The following is a 7,766-nucleotide window of genomic DNA, read 5'->3' on the forward strand; positions in this document are numbered from 1 at the left end:
AAGGTTCATTTGAGAAGAAAAATTAATTGAGAAGAAAAAGAACAAAGGGTAATTTTGTAAAACATTAAATAGTTTTTCACTTATCTCATTTATTATCATTTTTGACTAATTAATTAGTCATAAAGACTATTATCCTCCACACTAACTTTTTTTGCCTACACATATCAAAAAGTTGTCCTACCTATTTCGAAATTTATCCTACACGTTGAAATTTATCTTACACAACTCGTAATTTATCCTACACAACTTCTAATTTATCCTACACTTTAAATTATTTTATTTTATTTTTTTGAAAAAAATATATATTTTGAAGATAAGTTACAAAAAAACTAATGTATTAACTATTAAAGAGGAAGACTACAAATTAATGACCAATGTAGATTTACCAATGTACCCTTATAGTAACATTAAATACTTATATTAAATGAAGTAAAATAAAGCATTCTTATTGGTTGAAATTTGTTCTTTTTTCTTCTTACCAAAAAATTCTTCTCATTTGAACTCTCCACTATATATATATATATATATATATATATATAGTTAGATGATCATTACTTAACACTATTTATTGCGAGAACAAAAAGAACAACTCTAAATCACTAAATTTTGAGATTTAAGGTTCATATTTTTTTGAATTTTATGTTTCTTACATTCATAATTTTTTATAATATTAACATTACTTAACCCTTGATCAAATATTAACCCCACATACTGAATCTTTGCTTCATGCATGGCTCGTACAGTCCCAAGCATCTTCAACTGTGACTGACTTCCACCAAGTCGATTTCACTGTATAATTAGCCAACCATGTTAATTTTCTCTTTGTTTTAGCAAGTGCGTAAATTTCGTACGTTAAATTTGTGTTTTACGAGCTGTATTAGGCATTGGGTTTTACACTTCATGTCTACCTTTGTGTTTTACACTTTTTTATTCTAATTGTCTTTTACGAATTGTGTTTTACATCTTTTTGTAATTGTCTTTTACACATCGCGTTTTACGAATCGTATGTTGTTTTACTATATGTTTCCGTCCGCCGTGTGCCATCGCAACGCACTTCAGGCAAAATACTAGTTCGGCCTTAAAGTGTATGGTAAGGACTATGACGAAGCTCTTCTAGAAGCATTGACGTTTGCTTATAGTCTTGTACGAATAATTTAGTTAGCATTTATTAGATATTTGAATTCAAGAAATTTTCTAAAAGTTATTAATATTTAGCAAAACTGTTTTTTGATTTGAGTTTTGTTTTGAAGGTTCCGCCCCTGACCACTATTATTTGTCCAACGGTCTAAACAGATTAATATCTTGTTATGTATTTTAATTTTAAGGTACAAACTAAATTTAAATGTTTTACAATGTTTAAAATTAACAACTGCAATTTTGCAATGTTTAAATTAGTGCAGGTGTTTAATTAGAAAGGAAAAGAAAATGGTGTACATATTCACACACCCTAGTCCCTATTTACACACCTTCGTATACGCCTTGTATAGATCTATACGTCGCGTATAACCTTTTTCAATTTCCAAGAGAATATGTGATTATGTCATATTTTGTCTTATATGCCTTGTAAAAGCCTATATGGGGCGTTTAGATGAAAAAGACCATTTTACCCCTGAGTTAGACCTAGACAGGGGGTAAATTGGTCTTTTTTGCCTCTCTTATATGCCTAGTATAGGCCTGTATGAGGCGTATGTATATAATGCAAATTACCATTTTAGCCCTGAGTTAGGCCTAGACTGGGGGCAAAACAGGGCTATAATGGTCTTTCGAACCACACTATACGCCCAGTCTAGCCCTATATGCGGCATATATTTTTAATTTTTTTTGTTTTCTCTTTTTAATATCCATAACACTAATATTAATTATAAAAAACTCATATTAATATCAATAACACTAATATTAATTATAAAAACTCATATTATTTATAGTAACACTAATATTAATTATAAAAAACTCATATTAATATCAATAACACTAATATTAATTATAAAAAACTCATATTAATTATAATAACTCTAATATTATTTATAAAAAAAAACTCATATTAATTATAATAACTCGTATAGGCCTGTAGGTGTAGTATAGGTCTTGAATAGGACTATAGATGTGGTTTAGGTCTCGTATAGGCCTATACAGGTGTTGTATCATATCTTGTACTTGTTATTTTTATTTATTTAAGATAGAAAACTTATTTTTGTATAAAAGTTTATTAAAACGATTAATATTGTATAAATGTTTGTTAAAAAAAAACCCTTATATTCGCCCCATATAGGCTTATACGTGGCATATATGGGGCATGAGTCATATACGAGACCTATACGAGGGGTCCTATACGCCCCGTATCGCTTAAACTATCCACACACCCTATCTGCCTATTTGAACACCCTTTGCCTCGTATAGGCCTATGCGGGGCGTATAGGCCTATACGAGGCAAAGGGTGTTCAAATAGGCAGATAGGGTGTGTGGATAGTTTAAGCGAAAGAAAAACACAAGTTATTTTTGTTTTATTTATTTATTTTTCAGTCAAAGGAGAGAAAAAAGACAGAAGTATTGAAGTTACTTGAAATGCCAATCCTGCCCTAAAAATGATATTTGGTCTTTTAGATATAGTTATGTACTAGGCTATCACCCGGGAACATCCCGGGCTAGGAAACTTTAGTTTTCAATAATAAAAAGTACATAAACAACATTTTCAAACTCATTAGTATCTTCTTTCCCTTCCCACAATAATTTATTTGTTCGGTTTCATCAGTATCCTTACTCAGCCCACGCCTGCTGCAAATTGTGTGTTATTTAAAGCCATCCCAGGTCGCACCAGGTCCACTTTTGTTGCAATACCTCCCGAAAGGGCCCTCTTCTAAATCAGGAAATTAGCTTTGGGAATTACCCAGTTGTTCCATTTGAATCCCACTTGCTTGCTATTATGGTCTCCGGCCCCAGCAATCAATCTACATCGAATGTTTTTTGCTGAGAAATCTGCACCAAACTCATTACTCCAAACCATCTATCTTCCACACTTGAATTTGGAGCATTAATCGTAAAACTCATTAATCTCCGCAGCTGCTCCCACTCGAACACGGTCCTCAGGTCCCGCACCCACTCCCAGCTCCACTGCCTCACGGACCGTCACTTAATAGCAGCCTTCTACCTGAACCTTCTTATCCTTAGCATGCTTGTACACCTCTGGGAATATGTTTTTAAATGCTTCGCTGCCCAACCACTTATTAGACCAAAACCTCACTTTTTTTTTTGCCATTCCCAACTTCAACCTTCAAACTGTCCACTATAGAGACGCCACTTTTTCCTAACACACCACCCATAGTCTTTCCAAACCGTCGATACCTTCCCATCCATCCAACTGATCACAAACCCAATTACCGATTACCAATGATCCGACTACACCAGACCCATATAATCCGAATGTCGATCAACAGAAAGTTACATGAACATTAACACCATAATTTTTACAATTAAATGCTTACCAAACACACACAATAAAAAAACTTTCAATTGCAAATGCCCTAACAAAGATTTATAAAAAAATCCATAGCCAAAAATAACATCATTGGTTGGAATATTTGGCCCCAAATATCATATTTATATATACACACACAAAAGGTCAAGTGAAACAAACTTGAAAACACATAGATTATTAATTTTAACCAAAAGGATATTAATGTATTAGAACCATATACAATTATGCTGTAACGCCCGGCTCTTTTGTACTTTCCATTTATAGCAAGCCTTGTTTGTAATTCTATTTTTGGAAACTTTGCATTCTTGTAATCGTTCCTTCCTTTGTAATCATTATCAAATCAAGACTTGGATCATTAATGAAACTTGTATTTTGTTACTATTATGTTACACGCACTCTAATTATACTCATACGTTCAATTTGCGAATCAAATTGGTGCTTGAACGTTATTCTTGAAAACTATGTGCTAAACTTGTGATTAAACTAAACTTATGCTTTGAATGTGTTTTGAACGAGAACGATACTTAGTTACGACATTTATACGCTTAAATATACTTTGGTTATGATCATCATGCTTAACTACACCTTATACTATGCTTTTATATCAAAACAAGTCCCTAAACTCTCAACTTTGCACCTAAAGGAACCAAATATAAACTTCAGGGGCCTAAGTGTAATAAAACGAAAGTCAGGCAACAACACCCGCCGCGTGACGCGAGGGTGCTAGGCGTCACGCGAGCCCCTTGTTTCGGCAGAAGGTGTGTTTCTTGAGCTGTTGTGCACGAAATCCCAATAATCCAACCCACCCAATCACCTTTAATCCACCTCTAATCACCTCCAATCACCTTCTAACTCATTCATTATAAATACCCACCTTCTCCAACCCTTCTTACACTTTCACAACTCCCTAATCTTCACAAATTCACTCTCAATCTGCAGTAAATCTGAGTTTTGGACAGATTCTTGTAACTTCACTAAAGTGAGTGTAACTTGCTTATTTCTTAACCAAATCACTTGGTTCTTCTTCCTATTGCTTTGTTATGTCCTTGGGTTTGAATCCTTGGTTTTTCCTTGGAAGAATCATGCTTGGATTTGCCCTAAAATGGACTAAAACTTTCTGTTTTGTTTATTATTAATCAACAACTTGTTATTTCTTATCCAACTTGTGTCTAACACATCTCACACCAATGTCCTAATGCTTACAACCTCTCCTATGGTTGGGTAAGCTTAAAAACATGGTTGAGACACTTAAAATCAGAGGATTAAACCTCATAAACTTGGTGTTTTGGTTAGGGTTTTAACCCACAAGTCATGTCAAACTTAGACTTTGATGCATGAGTGATTATGGAACAACTTGGGTTGTCCAAACATACAATCCTCACATGATTTGATGATTTCTCATAGCATGGTCTGTTTACATAATTGTATTAATCTTAGTTCATGACCTTCCTTGTATGTTTTTACATCAAGTGTAGTGGTGAACCATAAGAGGTACCTAAATGGAAGCTTGCTCTTCCTACCTCCTACATGAATTCTATGACACAATAGAGGTACCTAAATGAAGATTTATCTTCTACCTCATGCTTGATTATTGGACTACATAATACATATAATACATATACATATATTTACTATTCGAATCCTTGATGGTGGACTTGTGTTCATTCGTCAAAGTATTAGAATACATCATCCAAGACATAAGACTTGTTACGATTCTAATGAGTATACTACTCATGAAAACATTCACCCTTGAGGTTTCATAGTGTCAAGAACAAGTACTTGATGTTAAAGGATGATTACTTTCGAATACATATATTCTTGTGTTTTAACTTCCTAAATTCCTAAACGAACATATTCAACCTTCTAACCTCATCAACTTCGTCACATTGGATAATCGGAAAGCATATGCAAATTTGTGAGTATACTCGCATTTTTCCCCTTTTACTTTTACCACTTTGGGGTGTAACATGTTTACCTATTGAAACTTACACATGAACTTTTGTCTAAACACATGAACATTCCTATAACATGCTTGTATATGTGATGGCTTGATACTTTAAATTTGGGTGATTCTTATGTGTTGAACTTATCATTAACTTCGTACGAGCCAAACCGTGACATATGTAGCGCTATAGGATTAACGACCCGCCTCTACTGAAACTTTGGTTATGTCATGAGCAAGTTGCGTTTTCTTGGTTTGATTTGTTAGACACATGCCATATTTAATGTTTATCTTGAATCGCATGCTTGCTATGAGGAATTGTTCACACTTTTATCTTATGCTATGTATGTACCAAACTTGTATACTCGCCTTTGCTTTTGCATTGAACTTTATTTTAAACATGTTACAGGTTGAGGATGATGATGCTATGAAAAGAAGTAGCGTTGATGCCTAGATACACATATAGACGTTTAGGTTTAATATGCTGTATCAATTTTGATTATGTTGTTATGTATTTCCTTTGAACTTGTTGTTATTTGTATTTCTTGTATTGTTGACAATTTACTTATGAAATGAAACCGGTTTATTAAATATTGTCACAAATAGCGTTATGAAGTCTCTTGCAATCTTCACACTTCGTCTCATCCCGATGTTTCCGCCATTGGTTGGGGTGTGACATATGCCCACTGAAACCAAGCAACAATTTATCACTTTTTGCATCACAACAATGAAACTTTCACCAGCAACGGCAACACCAATTCAATAAAGATTCGCACTTTCTTATGCACAGACTACAACTCTAATAAACTGATTCGCGAAATGCTTGGTTTTGACAATAGTAACTCGAACTAAAGAGAACAAACAAATCAAGTTATTTTATTTGTTTCATCACCCCAGTTTCACAACAGTGCCATCTAAAAATCTTTCTTAATATCACCAAATACATCAATAAATTCACATTAATCTTCCTATAAATGAATTCTATACCTTACATTACATTTACATTCTTATTTTACTCATAAAAAACATCAGTTGTACATACTGAAATTCAAAAGATCCACAAAAGTGAAACCCAAAGACGGGGTATATTAGAGAAAGAAAAACCTTTACAAAACGCATGAAACAAAAAGTTAGGTGTTGCTGTATAGTTTCCTCATTTAAGCATATGTTAGTTTGATAGATTAAAAAAAATGAGACCAGCTCTAAAGGACAATAAGACATCTAACTATCAAATAATGTTATTAAGAAATGACTGAAATATTAAATGTAAAGCCATCACAAATCCTATTAAAATATTTCTAGCAATAACTTACCAGCTGATAGTCTCATATGTATTTCCCGTCTTACACGAAAAAGGTTAAAGGAAGATGGATTTACATGATAATGGAGTGGCTAGATCAGATTTCGGCTGTATTAGACATATTCGGGGCGGTAGCCCCAACACCTTTCATGCTGCAAAAACCATTTGTCAGACAAATACTATTTAATATTATTTTTTGGTATAACAGGCACAACAGTGAAAAGAGGGGTTTGAACCAACACATTAGGCATACTCATCAAGGGGTTTGAACCAAAAGATTAGGCATAATCAACAACAACAACTAACTAATTAAAATTAAAGAAGACTCTCTTTTAAATATTGCAAACTTAATTGGTAACCTAGGCTCAAGTTAAAGCAAAACAATTGATGAGACTTTACGAACAATTTGAAAATGAAAGCATAAATGATAACTTACAGCAAAGGGATTAACATCATCGCCATCGTCAAAGAGAATAGGACATAACATCAAGCATGGTTCGATTATACCTAGATCGTATTGGAATCCATCGAAAGTCCATATCCTTTTTAACAGATTAGATGACAACGATTGAGAGATAACGAAATTTTTAGAATGCCAAAAATCAAAAGCGTTAACTAACCTTCAAGATAATCAATTGAACCAAGTTTGTGGTGGCATTCAATTGTGGGAAGAGGAAAAATTAGGGTTTCAAAAAAAGGAGAGCAAAGGGTGGGTCATCAGATGAAATGGAGCACTGCACGTGACCCGAATTACAACCCAGAATAATGAGCGGGAAACCCACAAAATCAATGGCCCTTAGAATTGGACACGTGTCCCCCAATTAGTTTTATTTATTATATATAGAAGATTCGAGTACCCCTGTCCGGGTAGTGGTACCCGAACAGTAACACCGCTATGACTCCCACATGTAGGGAAATCGGGTAGTGGATGTGGTGAGTTTTTACCGAAGAAATGAGTGTGATTTTGTGACTTTACAATTTAAAAAAAGAAACATTTTCTTTTAAATTTGACCCATTATATATACAAAAGGTTTTTAAAATTTTACTTTACC

The 7,766-nt window shown here is 33.7% G+C and overlaps 1 long non-coding RNA gene across 2 annotated transcripts; it reads right to left on the minus strand.

Annotated features, from left to right (window-relative positions):
- Positions 1 to 6,674: 6,674 nt before the first annotated feature.
- On the minus strand, positions 6,675 to 7,489 carry LOC110915127. 2 transcript variants are annotated; one of them, XR_002578768.2, is made up of 3 exons: positions 7,335 to 7,489; positions 7,151 to 7,256; positions 6,675 to 6,866 (listed from the first exon to the last, which is right to left on the minus strand). It is a non-coding gene; the product is annotated as an uncharacterized LOC110915127 (long non-coding RNA). The 2 variants fall into 2 exon arrangements; XR_002578767.2 differs by having other exon boundaries at positions 7,151 to 7,486.
- Positions 7,490 to 7,766: the final 277 nt, after the last annotated feature.

The sequence above is a fragment of the Helianthus annuus genome, chromosome 16 (assembly GCF_002127325.2).
Source record: "Helianthus annuus cultivar XRQ/B chromosome 16, HanXRQr2.0-SUNRISE, whole genome shotgun sequence".
Taxonomy (NCBI): Eukaryota; Viridiplantae; Streptophyta; class Magnoliopsida; order Asterales; family Asteraceae; genus Helianthus; species Helianthus annuus.